Source organism: Heteronotia binoei, chromosome 12 (assembly GCF_032191835.1).
Source record: "Heteronotia binoei isolate CCM8104 ecotype False Entrance Well chromosome 12, APGP_CSIRO_Hbin_v1, whole genome shotgun sequence".
In the NCBI taxonomy this organism is placed as follows: domain Eukaryota; kingdom Metazoa; phylum Chordata; class Lepidosauria; order Squamata; family Gekkonidae; genus Heteronotia; species Heteronotia binoei.
The window spans coordinates 20,196,681-20,222,426 of NC_083234.1; the positions used below are offsets into that span (position 1 = coordinate 20,196,681).

General features: G+C 45.1%; 1 protein-coding gene and 1 non-coding gene across 3 annotated transcripts in view; one reads left to right on the plus strand and one right to left on the minus strand.

Moving 5' to 3' along the window:
* The window catches only part of NTM (neurotrimin), a 1,406,997-nt gene that overhangs the window by 604,905 nt on the left and 776,346 nt on the right, over positions 1-25,746 (minus strand). The gene's annotated exons all lie outside the window — the stretch shown is intronic.
* TRNAP-CGG (transfer RNA proline (anticodon CGG)) lies at positions 12,859-12,930 on the plus strand. The gene has a single exon. It is a non-coding gene; the product is annotated as a tRNA-Pro (tRNA).

Below are 25,746 nucleotides of genomic sequence, written 5' to 3' on the forward strand. Positions count from 1 at the left end.
AGCCCGATGTGGCAAACTGAACCCAACAAGATTGCTTCTTTGAGGTGATTTAAAGTTATATTTCAGGGGTGGCCAAATTGCAGCTCGGGAGCCACAGGTGGCTCTCTCACGCATACTATGTGGCTCTTGAAGCCCCCACCACCCCGTCAGCCAGGCATTTGTCTCTTTAAAATACTCCTCCAAGCCAAGCCATCTAGTGACTTGGGGAAAGCATTTAAAATTGCTTTCTTTCCACCTCTCCCTCCCTATCTATTTGCTTTCTTTCCACCTTTCTTACCATCCTTCTTGTCTTGTGGCTCTCAAACATCTAACCATCCACACCCTGCCTGTCCCCAAATTCCACCCTCCCCAAGCTCTACTCCCACATTTCCAGGAATTTTACAGCTCAGAGCCAGCAAATACCCCCTGTCCTTTTTTCGTTTGTTTGTTTGGTAAGTGTGTGTTTACACAGGGTGGGATCTCTTGCATGGACATATCCACAGCATGCTTCTTTGGCATATGGTGGGCAATAGCTTAGAAGGACTGTGGTGGCTCAGTGATAGAGTATATGTTTTGCACGCAGAAGGGTCAAATGGCAATCACCGGTTGAAAGAATGAGTGTGCAAGACCTCTGCATCAGAGATCCACTGCCCGTCAGAGAGGACAATGCTGATCTCGATAGACCCCTGGTCTGACTCTGTGTACAGCAGCCTTCTGGGTTCAGTGTATGCTAGGGGGCAGCATCTGATGGACCAAATCCAGTCCCCTGAATGTTGCCTTTTGGCTCTCAGTCCCCAGTTCCAAAAAAGAGGAATGGATGAACTCTAATGAGACTTGGAAGCCAGGTGTTTTAGTTCAGCTTAGAGAGGTGAAGGCATGAAAGCTCAGCAAGATACACCCTTCTCCAAATGTACCCTTGCCACCTTCACTGTGAAACTCACTGACAGGGTTCAAGACAGGTAAATAAATATTAGGCACCAGGGCATTTTTTGTAGCAGGAACTCCTTTGCATATTAGGCCACAACCCCTGATGTAGCCAATTCTCCAAGAACTTACAGTAGGCCCTGTACTAAGAGTTCTGCAAGCTCCAGGAGGATTGGCTACATCAGAGGGGTGTGGTCTAATATGCAAAGAAGTTCCTGATACAAAAAAAGCCCTGTTAAGCACAGAAATAGGGCTGCCAACTCTGGCTTGGGAAATACCTGGAGATTTGGGGGAGTGGAGCCTGGGGAGGGTGGGGCTCTGGGAGGGAGAGGGAGGGACCTCAGTGGGCTGCAATGCCAAAGAGTCATCCCTATAAAGCAGCCATTTTCTCCAGAGAAATTGATTTCTGCAGTCTGGAGATCATTAGGGTTTGTAGAATCTTTCGGGCTCAAGTGCCGTGTTCTACTGGAGAAAGTTTTCCATCCAGACGTTTCGTTCTCAGCTGCGGAGAACATCCTCAGTGGCGTTGCAGCCGGAGCAGGCGCTCTGACCTTCTTGGCTGCTGTGCATTGAGTGAGTCTGGAGATCAATTGTAATTCCTGGAAAACTCCAGGCCCCACCTGGAGATTGACAACCCTAGCCTGTCTGATGCATCCCCCCCCCACAGCCATTACTTTTGTTAATAATAGATGCAAGGCTATTAGATGCTAGTCTGGAAATAGGGTTTTTCAGGGTTGGGTTGTTTTTTCTCTCTCCTTTTATTGAATGTGGGAGGGGGAACCAAACCATTTCCCAAATGACTAGACTTTAAAGGGCAAGTTGTGTGTGTATTTTAATGGCTAGCCACAGTACCTAGTGTAAAAGTGCACACACGAGAACGATTGGTAGAAGCAAAGTCTCAACTAAGCTTTAGGGGAAGTCTCCCAAATGCACACTTAATTCAAATTTAATAGGACAGTTACTGTAAGTTTAAATAAATGTCAGTTAAATATTAACAGAATTTTTATTGGGGGATTAATGAAGCCTCTTGTATTGTTTTTAAACTCAATAATTATGCTTGTAATCAGCGTTGCTTTTCTTCGGAAATAGGAACAGCTGCTGCTTTGGGTAAATCTGATTTTTTTGTTGTTTTTTTTTTTTAAAGCACACAAAATTATTTGGGACTGCTCCCAGAAAGGCAATTTCCCAAACAGCAATGCCTAGCTTTGGGAAGGTTTGGGGTCTGGAAATCAGTAATTTGTTGGATGGAAACAGAGAAGGTAAGCTGGTCAAATTTACCAAGTTATGTCAAGAGGGACTGAGAGGAGTGCTCTGGTGCTGCATGAATTAGACCATCACTCCGGTTAATTCCAATGAGACCAGTGTTCCCTCTAAGCTGAGTTAGTGTGAGCTAGCTCACAGTTTTTCAGCCTCCGGCTCAGGAAAAATGGCCCTCAAGCAAGTCGGTTTATGTAGTAGCTCACAACTTTAATGCCAGTAGCTCACAAAGTAGATTTTTTTTTTTTTTGCTCACAATGCTCCACAGCTTAGAGGGAGTATTGAATGAGATTTGTACAAAGAGATGTTCAAGATCTCAACCAGACACCGCCAGAACAGCAGCACAAGTGTATAGATCACAGAGTGAGCCAAGGACCACAGTGGGAGCATAGCCATGTGCAAATGTTTGCCATTGTTTCTCAGTTTCAAGCAAGTTGCAAAAACAAGACAGTAGGTGGCCTTCAGCTATACGTGAATTCTGAGCAGCAAGTTCTACATCTCTTCCAAAGTTCAGGACTAACGACTTGGAGCCTTGTTGTTTAACTTGCTTTCAGCCTGTTAGAATATCTGCAACTTATGCATGCATATAGATGGTGTTCCTGTACACAGAATGTGGAAGGGAAAGTGGCTTGTTACAGCCTAATCTCATCCGATGTCGGAAACTAAGAGGGTTGGTACTTGGGTGGGAGACACCAAGGAAGGTTCTGCAGAGGAAGGCAATGGCAGACAGACCACCTCTGCTTCTTGCATGCCTTGAAAGCCCCTTGCTGGGATGGCCATAAGTCAGTTGAGACTTTGATGGCACTTAGATAAGTATATAAACAGACTATGTTCCTTTTTGAACTTTCATACAGTGCCTAGCAATACTCAGGTGGGTGAATATCACATTGTGACCAGATTTCCTTTTACCAGCTTTATGAACAAACGTTGGAAGAGAATGGAGGGAGGAAAAGGAGAGCACTGCAGTGCCTGGCAACCTACAGGATTGTGGGTGGGGGCATGACACTGGCTGCAGCACTACATAATTTCCTCTAAAATCAGGAAGTGGCAGAGTAGCTCTAGGAATCACTGAAAAATCTATAGTAAACCACAGAGTTTCCAGCAATTGCTAGATATACCCTATGACAGATCTTCTATTGGAAGCAGGGTTTGGCTGCCGTATTTATACAGGATGCCTATTTTGCCTTCCACCCTATATGGGCCTTAGCAGTGTGTACATTGGGAATTAGATTCTTATGTATCTAAAGATAGCTGGGAAGACTACTTTTCCCAGTTATTTAAGGACTCTAAACTGGGGGCTGATATGGTTAGAACCATCATGATAAATCCACAAGGCTTAACACCTGAGTGATCTGCAGTCACCCCCAGTGAAATAAAATCTTGAATATCAGAAACCAGAAATAACAAGGCTCCTGAGAGAAATTATATCCCCCCCTGATATACGTAAAGCTTTTCAGGATTGGTGGGCACAAGTTCTAGCTAATTTGTTCACCCATATCAATAGAACGGGTAAATTCCCTCAGGAATGTACTTCCTCTATTGTTATACATCTATAAGAAGGGGAGAATGAAGAAATCCAGCTAAATATAGGCTAATAAGCTGACTTAACATTGTAGAGAAACTCTATGCAAGGCACCTCTTATTATAACTAGAGGTCTGGACGTCTGAAAGAGATTTGCTGGTTTCAGAACATATTGTATTTAGGCGAGGGCACTCAACTTTAGATCATTGTCTCCTATTACAACACTTTATTAACAGCTATGAGAATGGTCTACTCTGTCCAGACAACTATATGTTGATTCATTGATCTTAAAACAGCTGTTGATTCTATCCCAAGCAGAGCTTTTTTTTATATATATACCAGGAACTCCTTTGCATATTAGACTACACACCTCTGATGTATCCAGTCCTCCTGGAGCTTACAGTAAGCCCTGTAAGAAGAGCCTTGTAAGATCTTGGAGGATTGGCTACATCAGGGGGATGTAGCCTAATATGCAAATGAGTTCCTGCTACAAAAAAAGCCCCGATCCCAAGAGAATGCCTTTAGGGTAAACTTATTAATTTGAATACAGCGGATAAGTCACTAGAACACATTAAAGACTTTATACCAATACCACCTTTAAGGTTAGGCTAGGTATTCACTGCCCACTGACTAGTCCTATTACAACTTCAAAAGGAGTATGCCAGGGTTGTATCTTGGCCCCTCTGTTTTTCTGCTATGTATGATATTGTTGAATATCTTTCAGAAGCACAGTTTTCCCCATAGAAGGACCCATCTCCACATCTGGACAATGGCTGGATGACCATTAGGGCAGGTGACCTAGGAGTAATCTTACACAATTCTGGCTCTTGGTCAGTACACACTGAACATGCAAAGCAGAATTTTGAAAAGATTGTGTTTGGTATCTTCAGTTTGTATAGAACAAGAGGAGGCTGCTTAGTGCCCCTATTTCTGGAAATTTACAGAACAAAGGTACCTTCCCAGTTATTCTATGCAGCTCCAATTTGGGGATTTGGAAATTTCCATTCGCTTGAAGTTATTCACCCACATGCCATTAGCAGTCCTAAATTCAACAGCATTGCTGCAGTTAGATCCGAGTTGCCCTTGCCTCCGATAATCAACCAAAGTTGTCATTAATTATGGTTGAAAACCCTTTTCTGCCCACTTCAGAGTTTGTTTTTTTTTAACTCCAGCTTTTGACAAAATGAAACTTAACTCATAGAGAAGTCATGTATTAAATGCAGTAGCCAAACTTGGCTTCTCAAAAGGCTATCTAAGAAGTTCAGTGTTTCTTTTTTTCTTGCCGCCAAGCAGTTAATAAAATGAAAGCTGTTGGATACAAGAAGTTGATGCTGTGTCATTAGGCACCTCGAGAGTAGCCTCCCTTCATTGTCAGCTTTCTCCCCCTCCATTAAATCTTCCAGCTTATTTTACTGATCTCTTAAATTCTGAGCCTAGGAAGGCCTTTACTGAGGCACAATTGGAGATCTTACCACTGGCAATGTTAAGAGGTCATTACAACAACATGCCGTATAATGAGTGAGTCTGCTCTTGTGACCAGAAATCTGTTGAGGACCTGGTGCTCAAGATATGCAGTGCATTGTGAATGATACCTCAGGAACATTTTAACAAGATAACCTGGATAATCAGATCAGTCCAAACTTGTAATATTGCCTGCAGACCAAAATGAACTGATCACACTACGAATGGCAAAATGTATTGCCTTCGTTATAAAGCTCCAGTCAAAATCTTCTGAGGCCAGCGTGGCCAATGAATGGTTCTCTCGCTCACGCTGGGTTCTTCTGTGCTGTTATAGGCTCAGTAGTTCATTGTTCAATCTCAGCCTTTGTTTCTAAGATCTAAGTTAATTACATATATTTTGGTGTTTTTAATGGATATTATATTGGTTCTTATGTGTATTGTGATTGTCCTATCTATGCTACGTTGCACTGTTTTTTCTTAACATCGTTTGCTACGGCTGTGAAGCTAATGCAATAAACTTGATCAGTCTTAGCAAAGGCAGCTAACAAGCATGATATAGCACATATAACAAATCAAAATGGAAATACACAAACAGGACTGGTGTCAGCATACTCCAAGGTGAGGAAGCTGCCATGGCCGAGGGCTTCTGGCCAGGTTCACCGTCTCTAACCCCCACCGGAGCACCTCCCCTTCCATAAGAGCATAAGAGAAGCCATGTTGGATCAGGCCAATGGCCCATCAAGTCCAACACTACGTCACACAGTGGCCAAAAAACCCAGATGCCATCAGGAGGTCCATCAGTGGAGCCAGGACACTAGAAGTCCTCACACTGTTGCCCATCCCAAGCACCAAGAATACAGAGCATCACTTGCCCCAGACAGAGAGTTCCAGCATATGCTGTGGCTAATAGCCACTGATAGACCTCTGCTCCATATGTTTACATTCCACCTCTCCACATGTTCTTCCCTGCCCATTCTTTTGCAAGCGCTCCACCAGCCATGTTCCCAGCTTCCCAGTATCCAGGGGGAAGTGCATGCCAGTGGTGCCACTCCTGGTGCCCCCAGCAGCATCACTACAATGCATGCATGCATCAGTCAGTGCTGCCGGGGAAGGAGCAAGCATGCGCTGAGTGCCAGCAGTGAGGGAGCTAAGTGGGAGAAGGATGCACAGTCCTGTGGTAGGACATGCAGCTGCAGGGTTGACCCTAGACTGTCTGGCACCCTAGGCAAGGCTAACTTCTGCCCCCCCCTCCCGCACTGATAACATCACATGGGGGCACCCAATTCTGTGGCCCCCAGAAGGCCAGCACCCTAGGCAAATGCCTAGTTTGCCTAGTGGCAGGGCCAGCCCTGTGCAGGTGGGTGGGTGGAAAGGGAGGCATGAAGGGAAGACTGCTGATGGAGAGAAAGGGGCTTCTAGGCACTGTCTGCCCAGTACCTCTGAAAAGCCAGAACCAGCTAGGGTTGCCAGGCTGAACTGGAAAGGGGGTTGGGGACAGGGAAGTGTGTGTGTGTGGGGGGGGGGGTGAGCTACGTCAGCTAGGTTTCGATGACACTTCCGGGGGGGGGGCATAGCGTAGTTCTAGGAATTGATGGAAACTTCGCGGTAACAGCGATTCTTAGAGCTATCCTCTGGAGCAGTGATGCTCTGTGTTCTTGGTGCTTGGGGGGCACAGTGGGAGGGCTTCTAGTGTCCTGGCTCCACTGATGGACCTCCTGATGGTACCTGTTTTTCTTTGCCACTGTGTGACACAGAGTGTTGGACTGGATGGACCATTGGCCTGATCCAACATGGCTTCTCGTGTTCCTTTGTCAGTTCCAGGTTATCCCCAGAAGTGACAGTAGGTGGACAGGTTACCCCCAGAAGTGACACAACAGACATACTTTTAAAAAATTATTTTCCACCCCCCTCCCCCTGCACCATCCAGAGCAGTAGTGGGCAAACAAAACTGCTGGCAGGAGGCTGCTTGTTATGTGGAGGCCCTAGAACCACTACCGTATTTCATAAAAACTAAATATCATTAAACTACCGTAAAACAACCGAATCAATCTCCGGGATGTAAAACACCGTGTACTGTCCAATTCATTTAGTTCAAAAGCTTTCTGGGATTTTGAAGGGGGGGGGGGAAATCATTTTATCTGGAAGCCCTGGAAGGACATCATGGCTCTCAACTTCTGGGGGAGGGAATTCCACAATGTGGAGGGGGGCGACTGAAAATTCTCTCCACCACAGGCCCCACTCAGCCTAATTGCAGTTACGACCATTTTCTGCAGGGCATTACCGTCCATCCACTGACCCTGGAAATTCACCTAGCCCTTCAGATAATCTGCATAGAAGGAATTTAGGACCCTAAAGGTCAAATCCAGCTCACTGAACTCAGCTGCAGATCCAAATGAGTGACACAAACATCCCAAAGTATGTTTTAAAGCTTCTACTATAGGGCAGCAGGCAAGAATTAGAATTAGGGGTGCCAGTTCCCCCCCAAGGCTGCCAGAAAGAAGAAGATATTGGATTTATATCCTAGCCTCCACTCCCCCTCCCAACAGATACCCTGTGAGGTGGGTGGGGCTGAGAGAGATCTGACAGAAGTTGCCCTTTCAAGGACAGCTCCTATGAGAGCTATGGCTGACCCAAGGCCATTCCAGCAGCTGCTAGTGGAGGAGTGGGGAATCAAACCCGGTTCTCCCAGATAAGAGTCCGCACACTTAACCACTACACCAAACAGTAGGGAGTAGGGGATGCCAGCTCCAGGTTGGGGAAGTCCTGGAGGTTTGGGGGCTGAGCACGGGGAGGGCAGGGATCTCAGGGGGGTACAGGGCCACAGAGTCTACCCTCCAAAGCATCCATTTGCTCCAGGAGAATTTTTATCTCTGTACTCTGGAGATGAGCTGCAGTTCCTGGGTATTGCCAGGTGCCACCTAGAGGCTGGCATCCCTAAAATGCTCTGGAACCAGATGGAGAGAAAGAGAAAAGGGTCAGCCTTCAAGACTGCCTATCTTAGGGGTGTCAAACATGCGGCCCAGGGGCCAAATCAGGCCCCCAAGCAACTTACTGTCATTTGCTTCCTTCTCCCTCTCTCTTGCTTCCTTCTGCAAAACAGCTTGCTTGGTGGCAGTTGCACAGGAGTTATATGTTTTGGTTATTTTCCCATTTTTTTGTGCGGGGAAATATTAGAAAGTTTGTCAAATCTTAGAGTTCAGCAAAATTCTCACAGGGGGTTTGAACAATGGAGCCCAGAAGCAAGTATTGAGGGGAAGGGGTGAGAAAATGAGGCTGGACAGACAGACAGACAGACAGACAGACAGACAGACAGACAGACAGACAGACAGACAGACAGACAGACAGATAGATAGATAGATAGATAGATAGATAGATAGATAGATAGATAGATAGATAGATAGATAGATAAAAATTGCCAATAATGTTTCCAGGGAACTTCATCAAATAAATAAACTCTTTGAACGGCACTTCAGTTTGGCACTAGTAGCAGGAACAAACTAGCAAGTTGTATTTGAGTGGTAGAGAAATTCTGCAGCCAAGCGGAGCGAGGGAAAAGGTGAGCTCCAGCAGGCCTGCATGTCAGAAAGTGTCACGAAACCTGCCTCCGTACTTATGGCGGCTGTTTATAGCAGAGCTGTTGATCGCGGCAATACTAAACAAGGTGAAACTTGACAGTGCTCCCCCCAGCTTTCAAGATTTTTTCCTCCTTGTTGTTGTAACACATAGCCACCCCTCCCCTAAAAAGCTATTAAAAGAAGAAGGAAAGAACATTTTGCACAAGGCCTTCCGTTAATATTATGCACCAGTTTAGCTTTGCACCTAATCAATTCTTTTCCCACCCCCAAATCTTACATAACACTGTCCCACATGTCTGACTTTCTCTTTGCATTCTCCTCCTCAACTGCTTTTCCACTGTGGGTGAGACAGGTTCTGCTGGAATGCTGAAAGGGAAGAGAAAAGGATAGAGACTGTATGTTGGGAACCTACAGTCTTTCATCAGAACTTGGGCATAGACACCATGGGTGCAAGTGCTGCTGGCGTCCCTCCCCCATGTCCCCACCTACAAACTCCTGCTGGTTGCCTATGTGAAGCCATTTCCCCCCCTCCTATCGCTCATTTCCTCATGAGTGAGAAATTGGGGCTGGGGGCTGGTATTTCAGGCTGCCAGCAATGGCAGTGTTAGGCACATGCAGCCACAAACACAGGTGGTGAAAGACTTGCAACTGAGCAGGCAGAGGAAAAGCACATGGGCAGGGAGTCAGCAGCAGTGGGCTGTAGGGCTAGCCGCCTCCAGGTAGGACCTGGGGAGCCCCCAGAACAGGGTTGCCAATCCCCAGGTGGGGGCAGGAGATCCCCCGGTTTGGAGGCCCTCCACCTGCTTCAGGGTCATCAGAAAGCAGGGGGGGAGGGAAATGTCTGCTGGGCACTCCTTTATTCCCTATGGAGATCGATTCTCATAGGGTATAATGGAGAATTGATCTGCTGGTATAAGAACATAAGAGAAGCCATGTTGGATCAGGCCAACGGCCCATCCAGTCCAACACTCTGGTCGTTTTCGCACTCACCTTCCGCCGGCGCGCCCCCCCTCTGCACCGTGCAGGATCTGCGCGGATTTTGCACTAAACGCTGCGGAGCAGCCAGAAAAGCCGGAAGCTCCCGGCGCAAAAGCCGCTCAAACTGAAACCGCCAAAAAGCAGTTTGGCGTTTGCGCGGCTTTTGCGAATTTGCAGCACAGCATCCAATGTCTCTCTTCAAAACACCCTCCAATTTTCAAAAGGATTGGCCAGGGGGTCCAATTCTATGAGCCCCAAAACAAGGTGGACATTGTGGCATCCCATGCCTGATGAACAACCTCCCCAAACCTGCCATCCTCCAGCTTCACCCTCAAATCTCCAGGAATTTCCCAACCTAGAGTTGGTAATCCTGTTAGTGCTGTCAATGTTAATCCTGTTTTCTCCTTGTTCCATTCTCTTTCCACCTCCATTCTACTGCCTGGTTTTCCCCCCAAATCACTCCATCCCTGCAACAAAAGCTTTTTCTGCCAAGTTCATTTTCACTCCTTATCATTGGCAGAATCAGGACCTTTAATTTCTGCTCGGGTCTTTTAGGTGTGCTCAGCACGGCCAGCACAATTATCATGCACACAATGCCACAGCTGTGCATGGGGCTTAATCCTTAAATATTCATACAAAGATTCCTCTCCCCGCCCCCACCTCCCCACTAAAAAAATATTACCTGCGCGGCTCAGATGTCCTGAGTCACGCTGGCACAGGGGAAGTTATTAAACAAAATTGATCTTTGCTGTCCTTGGTACAAATCAATATTGCTCTTTTTAAAAAAAAAAAAAATAGAAATATGTTGCATTGGTTGTGAAGTGGCTTTGTTGCATTAACACTTTGAAAAATGAAAATCACCCTGTACACTCTGGCACCACTTTTCCTGTCTGCATTTGATCAGAATAAGGATAGCTGACGAAGTCAGATGAAAAAGCCGCCCCATCAGTCATCTAATAGTATTTTATATGCATATTGCATTAACCTGGGGCTTTAACAAAGCAATCCAGAATGAATTCTAATAAGCACAGGTTTGGAAAAAGGGGGTGGAAAGGTAAAAAAAAGTGACTGACTTCACTAAGCTAGTAGAAAGCTAGACCACTGCTTCCCCGTTAAGCGCTTGGGAGAATGAGAAATGTTTGGTTCAGACTTGAAATAGACAGGCGAAGTGTTTCAAATCTCCTTTGCATTCGGTTCTCTGTATAAAATTGCACACAAGGTGAGAACCAGAGTCCTTTTAATCTGCTGGCTTTGTAAAAGTCAAGCTGTTCTTGGGGAAGAACAAGACCTGCCACAGCAGCCCTTTGGTTGGGTCTGGAGCCCTAACATAAGAGAAGCCATGTTGGATCAGGCCAAAGGCCCATCCAGTCCGGCACTCTGTCACACAGTAGCCAAAACCCAGGTGCCATCAGGAGTTCCACCAGCAGGGCCAGAACTCCAGAAGCCCTCCCACTGTGTCCCTCAGGTACCAAGAATATAAAACATCACTGCCCCAGAGAGAGTGTTCCATATACACTTTGTGGCTAATAGCCAAAGTAGAAGACCAGCCAGCTCCCCATCATTGCAACAGACTGTCACAGTTCAGACACTGTGCAAACCAATGGCTTCATTGAACTAAATATGGTTAGTGCGGATGTCTGAATGCTGGCTCCTCCACTAACTATGGTTAAAAGACCGTCAAACACATGAACTCATGAAGCTGCCTTATACTGAAGCTGCCTTATACTGCCTTGTGCCAGACCCCTTGACCATCAAAGTCAGTATTGTCCACTCAGACAAATCAGGTGCTCTCCAGGGTCTTGTGCAGAGATCTAGCACATAACTTGTAACCAGAGCGTTTATCTGAAGATGTCCAGGATTGAATCTGGGATCTTCTGCATGCCCTACCACTGACCCATAGCCCAACTCCAAGCCGGCTGGTTTACTGATTACAGTTTGTTTTGGACTATGGTTTTGTCCAGTGCACAAATGCAACCATTGTGGCTTGATCCTGGGTAGTTCCCAGTCTTACCCACCCAAGCTACAAAGCAGAGGCCCTGACATTAACATGCCTCCATGCTAGCTCTTGTAATGACTGATGCAGCTCTTTTATATTCTCCTACCATCATTCGTCAGGACAAACCAGGATTTGTGAAACTCTGTAAGCCAAATCCTGGTTTGGAAAACAAATAATTATTAAAATAAACCACAGTCTTACATGATGCTTTCACTGGGCTCCTTTTGTGGCTCATCCCTTAGGCTGATCCATGGGACACTGATAAGGCTCAGGGTCCTCCTGTAACAGCCAGACTGACGATGGGTTCCAGTGCGCTTGAAAGCTTGCAGTATTTTTTGGGTCAATTTGGCTGCTCTAATAAAAATCTGATCTTGTCAAATCTCAGAAGAGCAGGATTGGTACTTGGATGGGAGACCACCTGGAACGCCTCTGTAGAGGAAAGCAATGGCAAACCTCCTCTGCTTTTCACTTGCCTTAGAAGTCCCTTGCTGCTACAAAATGAGCGCATGTGCAGAGCCACCCCACCTACCTCACAGGGTGTCTGTTGTGGGTGGGGGGGGGGAAGGTAAAGGAGATTGTGACCACTCTGAGATTCATAGGGTGGGATATAATTCCAATATCTTCTACTTTTTTTTTGCATTTTTTTCTTCCCTAATGTTCCTTTTGACCCACCTTCCCAGCATGAAATAGCATGGGGTATCCTCTAAGTCTGAACATTCCTCCCTCCCCACCCCACTCCCCAACATCTCGTCTGTATGCAAAAGATGGAAGACTCTTGTTGAAAAGCTGCTCTTTGTCCCATGGGACAGAATCAGGTGCAAATCTGACACACAGATTATGTAGGGGACCCAAAGAAGACCCCCCAAAATCAGTGTGTCAGGCTCCTATCAAACCTCTTTGTGGTTTAATGAAGATATGAGCTTGCGGCAGCAGAGAAACAGTCACTTGATCATGCCCATCTGGTAAGCCTTGCTGTGCAGAGGTGTCTCCAGGATCCAAAGTACAGAAAAGGATTTAATTGGCCCCACCAGTCTTATAAGGGCTACTTTATACATTCAGAAAAAAAAATCAAGAGAATTCCCCGCCCAGGGCTATACCACTTCAGTCTTTTGCAGAAAGGTTACATGTTTGAATGTCCTCCTGTGGGAAAAAAAAAAAATCATGGAGGAACAGTGGCTCAGTGGTAGAGCATCTGCTTCGGAAGCAGAAGGTCCCAGGTTCAATCCCTGGCATCTCCAAAAAAAGGCTCCAGGCAAATAGGTGTGAAAAGCCTCAGCTTGAGACCCTGGAGAGCCGCTGACAGTCTGAGAAGACAATACTGACTTTGATGGACCAGGGGTCTGATTCAGTATAAGGCAGCTTCATATGTTCATATGTTCACCGTGCAGAGAGAAGGATTCAAACATGCTTCTCTTTTTTAGGTGTATGTGGAGAGTTAAAACGCACAGCTTCTCCTACAGCCTGGAGTGAGACGGTCTAGGAAAAGCTGTACCAATTGTATCTGTAGAGAAGAGTAAGAGTCCAGTAGCACCTTAAAAAGTAATAAAATTTGTGGCAGGGTATGAGCTTTTGTGAGTCTGAAGAAGTGAGCAGTGACTAATGAAAGTTCATCCCCTGTCATAAATGTTGTTAGCCTTTCATGCACTCCTGGACTCTTGATCTTTTCTACTGCTACAGACAGACAAACACGGCTACCCATCTTGATCTATCACAGGAGTGGGGGCTCTTTTTTCTGCCAAGGGCCATATGGATATTTATAACATCATTCGTGGGCCATAAAAAGTTATCAACTTAAAAAGCAGTGCTCCACTGAGGGAGAATGATTCAGGCCAGCAAAATTAATGCAAATAATTGTTTTTCTATTTGAACACACACCCAGCCCCGTCACCCTAGGCAAATGCCTCGGTCCAGGGATTTTTTGTAGAAAAAGCCTAGCAGAAACTCAGTAGCATATTAGACCACATCCCCTAATATTAGCATATTAGGTCACACACTCGTTAGCATATTAGGCCACACCATCTGGGATAATCAAGTGCAAACTGAACTGTGACAGTAACTTTTCCAGACCCTGCAGCAATTCTGGCCGGCCAGCCAGGCCCCAGGGAGGCTGCTGCACAGTACATCTGGGCCCTGTGATCCTTGCCTGGCCCTGAGGAGGCTGCTGCACAGCGCGGCTGAGACCCATGATCCTCACTGGCCAGCCAGGCCCCAGGAAGGCTGCCACATGGCTCAGTTCAGTCCAGCAATCCCTGAGGGCCATACCAAGTGACCTCGAGGGCCAGGTTCTCTAGCCCTGATCTATCATCTTTACTTGCTGATTGAACAACCTTTCTGAGTCCAAAATCCTTCCCATTATTCCCAAAAGGTTTCTCAAGATGGCAAGGGATGGTAGCAGGAGGGCAAAGAGAGATTTCCCCATGAAAGTTTCCAGAGCATCTGCCATAGGATGGCCCTCTCAAAATCTCAAATCACAATTTCTGAGATTTGATGAGATTGGGCTGGCCTGGGCTAACCCAGGGCTTTTTTTGTAGCAGGAACTGCTTTGCATATTAGGCTATACCCCCGATGTAGCCAGTCCTCCAAGAGTTTACAGTAGGCCCTGTAAGAAGAACCATGTAAGCTCTCGGAGGATTGGCTACATCGGAGAGGGGGGTGTAGCCTAATATGCAAAGGAGTTTCTGCTACAAAACAAAGTCCTGCAGGTCAGTATCGACAGACTTCCATTTCAGACTTCTGGGTCCACTCATCTCCCTCTTCCTGCCTTTCCAAGATCTCCAAGGTTAGAGCATATCCTTCAATATTTCACAAATGAAAATCATATAATAATCCATTGGTGTTCTGAAGATCACTGGACAAACCTTCCATCTCACAACGCAAAGCTGAAAGTTCTATGCTGTCTAGTATGTTCACTTAATCTGTCCTATTAATTTTAATATTTTAATTCAAGGGATGCATTAAAATAATCATCCTACAAAAATAATCGTCCCACAATACATTAGTGATCAACACAGCAATATGGCAGACCGTGCTACAAATAAATACATGCTTTGAATAAATGCATGTTTATCCAGTAAAGTTTAGACACACTGCCACCAGACTGAATTTGTAGAGACGTAAGAATAGGAACCATACCATGAAAAAGGAGAATTCTTGCTACTTGACCTAGCAGAATTTTACTTAGATGTCCACAAATAGGAAAGAAAAAAAAAAAGGACAAAATAGGGATTTATCAGGGAATGTACCAGAAAATCTCTGGTAAATCCCTTCATTTCCATCCATCTCCCATTCTTCTTTTACAGACCTTAGGGCAGTCTATATGATTTCCCGCCCAAATTTTGTGCTCAGAATAACCCTATGAGGTAGGCTAGGCAGAGAAAAAGTCACTGGCTGAAGTTCATCCAGTGAACTTGGTGGCTGTATTTGAACTCAAGTTTTCCTGCTCTGTCCAGCACTCTAACCACTACACCACACTGGTATTATATGTAGAGACAGCTGGAGCAGATGTTCATCATAGAAGACTTATGTGTGTGTGTTTCCCTATTAAAAAAACTGCCACCAAGGAGGCCAATGTATGATGGATATTCTAAGTGACCACTTTAAATAATAATTTACAGCCAACCACCAGAGAAATATGGCTGCCGGAATCCAGAGTGAGATATTTCTCTATATCAGCTGTCAAGACCTTTAGATGTTCATCTTTCAAGATGAAGAATCATTCAATTCCACAGGACACGGGGTTAGCCAAAATATTCGTTCTTAAGTAACTACAGTAAGCCTTGCTACTCTATTAACGAATCCATTTTTGATTTGGTTGCCCGTCATGCTGACCCCCACAGCGTTCTCCATCCAAGAATAATATTAATAAGAACAGTGCTATTAAGGGAGATGCTTGGCTTGAATCTGAAAATTTTGAAAAATGATCTCATAAATTAAATTCCCAGGGTACCATCCATCGTTGCACGTTAACAGGTGGAGTTGCCTCTGAATTCTGGGAATTGAGCATAATTACATGGAAATTGACAAGGCACAAATGCCAAGAATTCTGTTAACCTTTAATATCTCGAAAAAAACCCTCTCCCCTTGTAATTATCTCCTTCCTTTGTCTTAAATGTTACTGATGAATATTTAGTGGGAAAAGCAAATAAAAGAAGGCTAAGAGGTGCCCTGAAACTGGCACCTTGTGGAGACTGTTTCTACAAACTTTGGTATACATGACAATTCATTTCAACTAAAATGAGAGAGAGAGAGAGAGAGAGGATGAAGGAAACCATCATGCTCAACATATATGATTCAGTTCACGAGACAGTTTTATTTCTGCCACAAAAAAGGTTGTCTTCACTAAAATCACACTCATGGTTCATCCATAATCTTTACATGTTTCCACACTTTTCTTTCAAGGTGGAACATTTTATCTTCAATCCTATGCAAAGCTACACCTTTCTAAATCCACTGAAGTAAGTTTAAGGATGTAATGTGTAGTTCTGTTTAGGATTGCATTGATGCTCAAGTGATACAAGAAGAAGAAGAAGAGTGTATTTATATTCCACCCTTTACTACTGGAAGGAGTCTCAGAGCTGCTTACAATCTCCTTTCGCTTCTCCTCCCCACAACAGATAACCTGTGAGATAGGTGGGGCTCAGAGAGATTTCCAAGAACTGCTTTTGAGCAGATCCAGGTGGCCAACCAAGTCGGTCTGAAGCAACAGAACAAAGTTGGAGTCCAGTAGCACCTTTAAGACCAACAAAGTTTTATTGAGAATGTAACACTTTTCTGAAATAAAATTATTCTGATTTAAAAAAAAAAAAGCAGAACAGCTCTGAGAGAGTTATGACTGACCCAGGGTCACTTCAGCAGTTGCATATGCAGGGATGGGAAATCAAACTCATTTCTCCCAGATATGGGTCCGCGTGCTTAACCACTACACCAAACTGGCTCTCTTGAGCTTGAGACATCTTACATCAGGTGGTCCCAATAAGACATGGAGCATTCTCAGACTTGATTAGCTTCATTTGGGTTACTTGCCTCCCAACCAAACCCTGAGACTGATGGCCCACCCTGAATTCAGTCCTGAAGGGGACCATATATGTTGCATCCTTTAGTTTCTAGAATCTTGTTGTTTTGAAAACTGCTGCAGTAAGCCACCCTGAGCCCGCTTGCAGGATATGGCGGGATATACATTAAAAAAAATTAAATTAAACTCGAACTAGAGCTTATAGATAGAATAAAGGATGTGTTGACACAGACATGATCACTAGCCAAACCAACTTTGATGGAATTCTTCTCATATATGAGTCAAACTCTCCATGTTGCCCTTTAGCGATTGGCTTGAACACCTGGCTAGCAAACTTGGCACCTGCAAGGTTGCTTCTTGTGTTCTAGGGTCAAGATTCTGTTGTGCTTCAGTAGATAGATTTCATTTATTTCTTGTGTTGTGTCTTGCAACTGCTTTGCACCTGTGTAATTAGGAAACTCGATCTTCTCAATTGCCAGAGAAGGTGGCATATCTCCTCTAGTGTCACAGTCAGGTCACTAAAATGACCTACTTTTCCAACACAAATCACTCCAAGTTTGCCTCCTTACAATCCTCATAAATGTACACATTTGTTTATTTAAAATACGTACATCCTGCCTTATTTCTGAGGACTCATGGCAGCTAAAGTGCAAAAACAACTTTATCCCCCATCAGGAAAGTTTGGCTGCAGTTCAACTGGCGGTGCGGGTACCGTGTGCCTGGCATGCAGTGCTGCAAGAACCCTGAGATGCATTCTTTTTAGTAGCTTTGAAGTTTTAAAAACAAGGTTTTTTTTTTTATGGATGCGGGGGATAGGGAGAGAAAAAAAAAAATAGACCGCGACTTCCATGGTAGGCAGAGCATGCAGAGGTGCAAACCGATCTAGGCAGCTTGACAACCATAAACAGTTAAGTTGCTAGAAAAGATGCAGAGAATGTACATTTCAGTGTAAAGGATCAGTTGGGACGGGATGGAAAACCATAGCATGACTCAATGGCAAAGAATCTGCTTTGCATACAGAAGGTACGACTTTGAATACATAAGGTACCACACTGGCATCTCCACTTAAAAGGTGCAGGTAGCAGGTGATGAGAAAGACCTCAGCCTGAGATCCTGGGAAGCTACAGTCAAAAGCAGAAATTACTCACCTTGATGGACCAATGGTCTAACATAGTATAAGGCACCTTCGTTCGGGTTCATGTGGCTAGTAAGATTTTCTGATTGCATCCACTCCTTAACTATGGCAAGATAGAGTCCATCAAACAAGGATCTGAAGCCATCTGAAAGATGGTTAACCAACCAAACTCTTAACTATGGTTTTGCATGATTTCACCCTGACTTGCTCCCTGGTGAGGTTCTCTCAGGCTAAAGATGTCCTCTCAGGCTAAAATGAAAGCACCCATTGTAAAAGCAACTTGGGACTTGAGCAATCATCTGTGACCAAAATGCTGGGTTCACAGACTAAGATAAATCATGGTTCCACATATCTAAACTGAGCCATTATGTCAAAAAGTAACCATGTCCCCCCCCACACACACACACATGCCTTGTTAACAATGTGCCTTTTAAACTGGAAGCGGCAGCATCACCAGACACAGAAACTAGGGGAGAGTACAGTCGCGAGAGAGCAGCATTCAACCACATGCGAACACTCGCCCTTTCGCTGCAAGAGGTCATGTTCAAGTTGCTGAGAAATAAAGACAAACAGTTGCTGCTGGTTGGTTCCTGTAATTGCCTACCCCCTAGCAAGATGCAGGCTAACCTAGAAGGTAAGTGAGCAGTCCTGGACTCAAGCAGGATTCTGATCTATAGCCAGAGTTAGGCTCACCAGCCCAGCTTCAGGATATACCACGGTGTAAAATAGTGCTTTAGTCATGCTTTAAATTATTGCAATGGTCCCCATACAAAATTAATGGTATTGCCTGTGGATTGGTTACACAGAACTCTGCATAGTATTGTTTGTCATTAATTGTCTACTGCATTCAAGTGGATTCACCCATGAAGGTGACCGGAATGAGATATTGTACTTAGGATTTCTCATGTGATCTTAAGAAGAAGTAGAAGAAGAGGAGGAGGAGATTAGATTTATACCCCACCCTCATTACCTGAAGGAGTCTCAGAGTGGCTTACAATTTCCTTTCCCTTCCCCTCCCCACAACAGACACCCTGTGAGGTAGGTGGGGCTGAGAGAGCTCTGACAGACCCTGCCCTTGAGCAGAACAGCTTCTGACAGAGTTATGACTGACCCAAGGTCATTCCAGTAGGTGGGGAATCAAACCTGGTTCTCCCAGATAAAGAATCCGCACACTTAACCACTACACCAAACTGGCTCTCTTGTACTTTCATGAACTGTACTTTCATGAACTGGGAACCTGAGAGATGAACCTGGATATTTGTGAAACTTGCTGAACTGAACCTTGATGAATTGTGATCCTGTGAATGGATTTGTATGTTTTGACTTGATTCTAAATTGATTCCAGTGAGATGTCTTTATTCTTTATTGGGGGGGGGGCGTTATTTTTGACACTGTTACAGTCATTTGGTTATTCTGTTTTGTACAGCTTTAGGATGCAGTAGGAACTTTTTTGCGGGGGAGGGAGGATGGAGACATTAAAACAGCATCACAGGCACTGCCATGCCACTTCCAGCTGAGAACCCAGAAGTGACGTTGCCACAATCCACTGAGCACCAGCAGGGGACAGGGAGTGCTGCTACATGTGGGCACAGGGCAACCTTAGCAGAATGGAGGTTGGATTGGGCTTACTGAACTTTCTGAGGCTGTGCCAATGCTCAGGTTTCCAAGCTGATCTTAGACATTAATGCCCTCTACATGGGGCTGCCCCTGTGCCGGACCCGGAAATTGCAGCTGGTGCAGAACGCCGCGGCCCGGCTGTTATTGGGCCTCCCAAGGTGGGGGCACATCCGGCCGGGCCTTCGGGCTCTGCACTGGCTTCCAATAACATACCGAGTCCGGTACAAGGTGCTGGTCATTACCTTTGAAGCCCTATATGGCCTGGGACCTGCCTACCTGAAGGACCGTCTCTCCCCACACGTTCCCCAGAGAGTACTGAGGTCTGGGACTCAAAACCTTCTCACCATCCCCGGGCCCAAGGAAGTCCGTCTCAAGACAACCAGAGACAGGGCCTTTTCTATAATGGCCCCCACATGGTGGAACCAGCTGCCGGAAGAGGTGAGGGCCCTGCGGGATCTTACTCAGTTCCGCAGGGCCTGTAAGACAACCCTCTTCCGGTTAGCCTATGCCGACTAGATAAATGTAGCTTATCAGATTTTAGTGAAATATACTGGATAGTTTAATGTTAAGATTTTAATGTTTTTAGGTTTTTTAAATGTTTTGACTTTTAAATGTATTAACTTTGTACCTTGTTTTATTGTTTTGTCGTTGTTGTGAGCCGCCCTGAGCCACTCTGTGGGAAGGGCGGGATATAAATTATAGAATAAATATAGAATAAATAAATTAAAAGGAACAGGTTTTGTGCAACAATAGCCCTTGCAACTGGCCTAGAACTTGACCTTCTGACAGTGCGTGATCAATACAGCAATGCTCCCCTTTGTCTGCTGTCCATTGGGCCCCAAGTTCTATATTACCCAATTCTAGCCACTGACTTCAAGCACCCTGAATTGAAGATCATCCCGACTTGGTCTGCTTCTAGGCACAGCTGTCCCATAGCTGCATGGCCCTAGCTAGCCCACTTTCATCAGATCCCAGATGCTAAGCAGGGTCGGCCCTGGTTAGTATTTGGATGGGAGGCGACCAGGGAAGTTGTCACACAATGGCAGGTAATGGCAAACCACCTCTGTTCATCTCCTGCCTTGAAAACCCTTTGAGAGGTTGCTGTAATTGGATGTGACTCGATGGTGGTTTTCACCCGTCCATAGCTCCTGCCTGGCCCAGTGAATGGTCAGCCCTTGTTTTTATACGGTAGGGCAGTATGGCTATTACATGATTTAGATTTTGCCACCAGCTTGCATGTTGTTCAATTAACTCCACAGGTTTGCAACATGTGTGTTATTTACCAACAAATCACTTTTGACTTATACCGTCCCTGTGAATTAATTAACTCCAAAAATGTCCTATCATTAACATCTAGATGATAAATGCCCAAACGTACGAGGGTTGCCAACTGACCACAGGACCCCTACCTGGCCTGCTCTTTGGTCTAAAACACTCAACGTGTCAACATTTATTTGCCTGATCGACCTGTATCCTGTCTTTCTTCCATCACGGAGAACAAGGTCAAATGAATAGTTCCAGATTGGTTGCTGTATCAATGTGAATCAGCAAAATCAAGCAGATCCAAAATAAAACATAAGCAATGCACATTCCAGTTTATGTTTTCATGAGTATGAGCTCAGTTCATCAGATTTGATTAAATGGGCTCTAACTCACAAAAGCTTATCCTGGAAACAATTTGTCCAATGGATTCCTGTTTCAAGTTGAGTGGATAGGGTTCACCCTTCAAGGCACTGACCACATCCAGAAATGCTTAAGTTCAGCAAAGCCGTTGTGCGTTTTAGACTGCTCCATCTGACAAACCCTATTGCAGCATGGAGCAGTCTAAAAAGAGCATGGAGCATGGAATGAAGCATTAGTTCTTGAAGAATGCACGGAGAACAAGCATACAGTTGCATCAATGCATACAGCTGTGAGAGGCACTGGGTGGAAAGGTCAACACCAGACTAAGCAACCTAGATCACTAATGGGTTCCTCCTACCCAAGGGCATCTTCCTGGCCCTTCCTGGAGTCATACAAAGTTATATCCCTGAGGGTCTACACATTACCATCTTGCCATCACATAGATTTAGTTGGGTTTTTAGATGTTAACTAAAATTATACAGAATTGTTTTATATGTTTTACTGGTCTATTGTAACCCGGCCTGAGCCTGCCTTCAGGGTAGAGTGGGATAAAACTATCCTCCTCCTCCATCACCACCACCACCACCATTATCTCCCAGCTTGCAACTCGTCTCCCAGCTTGCAACTTTCCCTGTGGAGTGAAAAATAAACCGCCTCCACCAGCATCGGAAAGAGCATTGTCTTCCTGATTGCAAACAAAGACCGACTGAACGGAGACAATTCTCACCAGAATCTCATTAATAGCTGTTGCCACTTTGGCATTTCCCCTTGTAATGAGAAAAAATGCCTACAGAGACCAAGTGGGCTTTTTTTTTTTAAAAAGTTGGTTTTTGCAAAGCCTCTCCGTTCTGCAAACTCACCATGAAAGATTAATATCATGATGCCGCATTTACCTTTGGCCAAGGCAGAGTAAATACGTGGACCAATTCATTACTGGGAAGGAGGGTGGCAAGCCGAGCAGACATTACCCTCCCCTGCTGTGGACCCAGGACATTATGGAAAACGAATCATGAGAGGCAACCCCCTTTTCATCAATCATCTGACCGATTGCTGTCTCTAATGCCTCGGTCAGGTGTTCTCGGCAAACACTGGTGTTTGGGGAGGGAACGTTAGGTGGCATTTTGGTACCAGAGATTATTAATGAGCCTTGTGCTTGGATCTCAATACAGAATCCCATGGTTTTAAGAAAAAACCATGGCTCAGAGGTACAGTATATGCTCTTGCATAGAGAAGGAGCAGACTTCAAGGTCTGGCATCTTCACTTGAAAGATCTCCGGTAGGAAGTGGTAGAAAAGACTTTTTCTCTGCAGGGCTGCAGCCAGTCTGTGATATATCAAAGGGGGACTTCAAAAGCAACCATGGAAAACAAATGATTCCCTCAAATAATAAAAAAAAATGTCTAAAAACCTGCTTAAGTCTATGCAGAATTTAATATGCCCAAACTGGTTGTGCCAGATGCACAGATACCAAATAAGAAGTTATTTTTAAGCTTGGAAGTGTTTACCTGTTTATATCTCAACACCGTTCGCATATGAATAACTGTTTCCTTGAGTTAGCAATTCCCTCTATTGAAGTGTCCTGCCGTGCTTAGTCACGATTGCTAAAATGGAACTTTCAGGATTACTTACGCATGAAAAGGGTGATAGTGATCTTGACAAATCCAGCAGCAGGAATCGTGTGTGGGTGGAGACGGAAGGAGCAAGTGGGCAGAGTTTGGAACACTACTTTGTATGGGGGACAGCAATCGTTATACTTGTAGAGGTATTTTTGTACTCGAAAAACAAGCTCTTATTCTTCAATGGAAAGCTTCAAGTCACAAATTAAAAGGTCTGTGTTTTTGTTTTTTTTCTGTTTTATTCTTCTGTGATACATGTCACTTGCAGGTGCTTACTTCCTATGACAGTGGAGGGCCACTCAGGAGCAATCAGAGTAGACAATACTAAGCTTAATAAACCAATAATCCGACATAGTATTGGCATATGTAATGCATGTTGCTTTTTTTTTTGAATGCAGAGATGCGGAGCTCATTTTGGAGGTTCTAAAAATAGACTTGGAGAGTGACATTTTGAGATCTCAAAATCTGTTTTTGAGGCATCTCCCAAAAACGTGCACACGGTGTATATGTGCACGTGCATGGATCAATGTATTTGCATACTAAATAGGCTTCCCAATCCCCAGGTCCCAGCGGGGGATCCCCTGGTTTTACAGGCTTCCCCCTCCCCCAGCCAGCTGGCCGGCGGGGGAAGCTCCACCCCCACAGCCATTATACACCTCCAGGAACGATTCCCATAGGGAATGATGGGGAATTGATCTGTGGGTGTCAGGGGCTCTGGAGGGGCTGTTTTTTGAGGTAGAGGTGCCAAATTTTCCATATAGCATCTAGTGCCTCTCCCCAAAATACCTCCCAAGTTTCAAAAGGATTGGACTAGGGGGGTCCAATTCTATGAGTCCCAAAAGAAGGTGCCCCTATCCTTCATTATTTTCTATGGAAGGAAGGCATTCTAAAAGGTGTGCTGTCGCTTTAAATGTGATGGCCAGAACTCCCTTGGAGTTCAATTATGCTTGTCACACCCTTGCTCATGGCTCCACCCCCAATGTCTCCTTGCTCCACCCCCAAAGTCTCCTGGCTCCACCCTCAAAGTCCCCAGATATTTCTTGAATTGGACTTGCCAACCCTAATACTAAACAGAAACAGTGCTCTTGATTGCAGTGGGTTCTGGGTATTCAATGAAGTTTAGAGCAGTTCTTTACATGATATGGAAGGGAATGGTAGGAGAAGGCGGTTGAAGTCTGGAGTCTGGACTGTACCACTCCAGAAGCAAAGTCGGAGGAGGGGTGAGTGGGGAAAGTAGGGGTGATTTTCAGAAACATTTCCATCTGGGTCAGAAGTCACCACACCTTTTGACAATTTTTCAGGGTTCAGAGGAACCACTTTTGAATGTCCCGCCACGTCAACAGCTTTCAGCAAGCACACTGTGCACCTAGAGTTGGGTGGGGATTAGCATAGCCCTCCTTCTGGGGTGTTTGTTTATTACAATTTTTAATTTAAAAATTTATACCCCACCTCTCCTTTTGGTTCAAGGAGTTAGGCTACGACATGCAGGAAGCTTTTTTTATGTCCAGAGTACTGAAAAATGTGAAGCCCGGTTCCATGCTCTCTGGGATGCTGCAGTCTAGAATTGAACTACTTCATTTTGTATAATGTTTAAAAAGGCTCTCAGAATCCTTGGTAGAGCTAGAGCTCCCAAAGAAACCTAGTCAGAAGCCGTGCTCTATGGCAGACAGGAGGGAGGTCTCTCTTTTCATACAGAATGGTATTTCTAGTCTCCAAGCTGCTTTTATGCTCCTTTTATGGGTTATTACAGTGTTCTTTATATTATAATAAAGAGCCCATAAAAGGGGCTTTTCCCTCCATCTTGCAGTAAATGTGGTTAACTTTCCCCTTTGTTAATGCGTTTCTCCACAGCCGACTCTATGCTTCCCGGCTACATCTGAGAGGAACGGGGACAATGCTTTCCGACAGGTCCTGCTACGTGCAACACGGTTCTAAATAATACCCTAGAAACCTCACAAAGATGTAAAAACATATGGCCAAACTGGTGAGAAAGCCTCAGATAGAATATCTTCAAAATCACAGGAGGCAGATGCCTCGGTAAGGGTAACCGGTTACCATGTAAACACAAATGCCACTGCAAATGAGAGGTCTGCCACTGAAATAACACTATTCCGATAAATTGCACAGTTTTTTGCAAATAGCTATACTCAAAAACAACACTGTGTGCGAAGTGCGGAATGTTTCTTCATGTGTCAAATCAGGCTGGGACAATGGGTGCCCATGGTTAAAACCACAACCTCCAGTACTGTCTGCTAATAGAACAAAAATAGGAAGTTTCAGCTTGACTTGGGAATTCAGTGAGCGGAAGTTACTACTGTCTCAAGACAGGGCATCCAGGCTCCTGGTCAGTCCAAAGGCCTCTTTCTGCCTGACTACCTATTACAAGAGCTGGTGTTGCATATTACTACCCCTGCTGTGTCTCAAGAGGACTCTGAGGACCACAAACCTATGGGATCCAAGGGAGCGCACTACATTAAGACTTTTCTTCAGGATCTCTGACATAATATTACAGTAGGCAAACCTCCCCATATCCACTATAAGTGCTTATAGTCATTAGATGCTCTGGATCCCAGGGTAAACTCTCTTTTTCTCTCTTGCCACCAAGTCACAGCCAACTTATGGAAACCCCAATGCAAGAGACATGGAGGTGATTTGCCATTGCCTACCATGTCACCCCAGAGTGGGAAACGACTGGTGCTTGCACAGGGGACTACCTTTACCTTTTTACCTCTGCATAGCAACCCTGGACTTCTTGGTGGTCTCCCATCCAAGTACTAACCAGAGCCAACTTTCCCCGTCCGGGTCCCAAGAACTAACCAGGGCAATTTCTCCCCTCTGTGTCTGTATGATGTATTAACGGGTCACATGAAGGCATCAAAGCCATCCAAAAACAAGACGAGACTTGCAATTAGGGCTTCCTCTAGAACCTGTTATATAAGGAAAGGATGAGGAAGCAACGGTTCGCCATCAAGCCTGGCCTTCATCTCCTGTCCTCCCCCCTCCTCCATGGGGAGGGTACAAACTGACATCAGACACCTTCAGAGAAACGTATC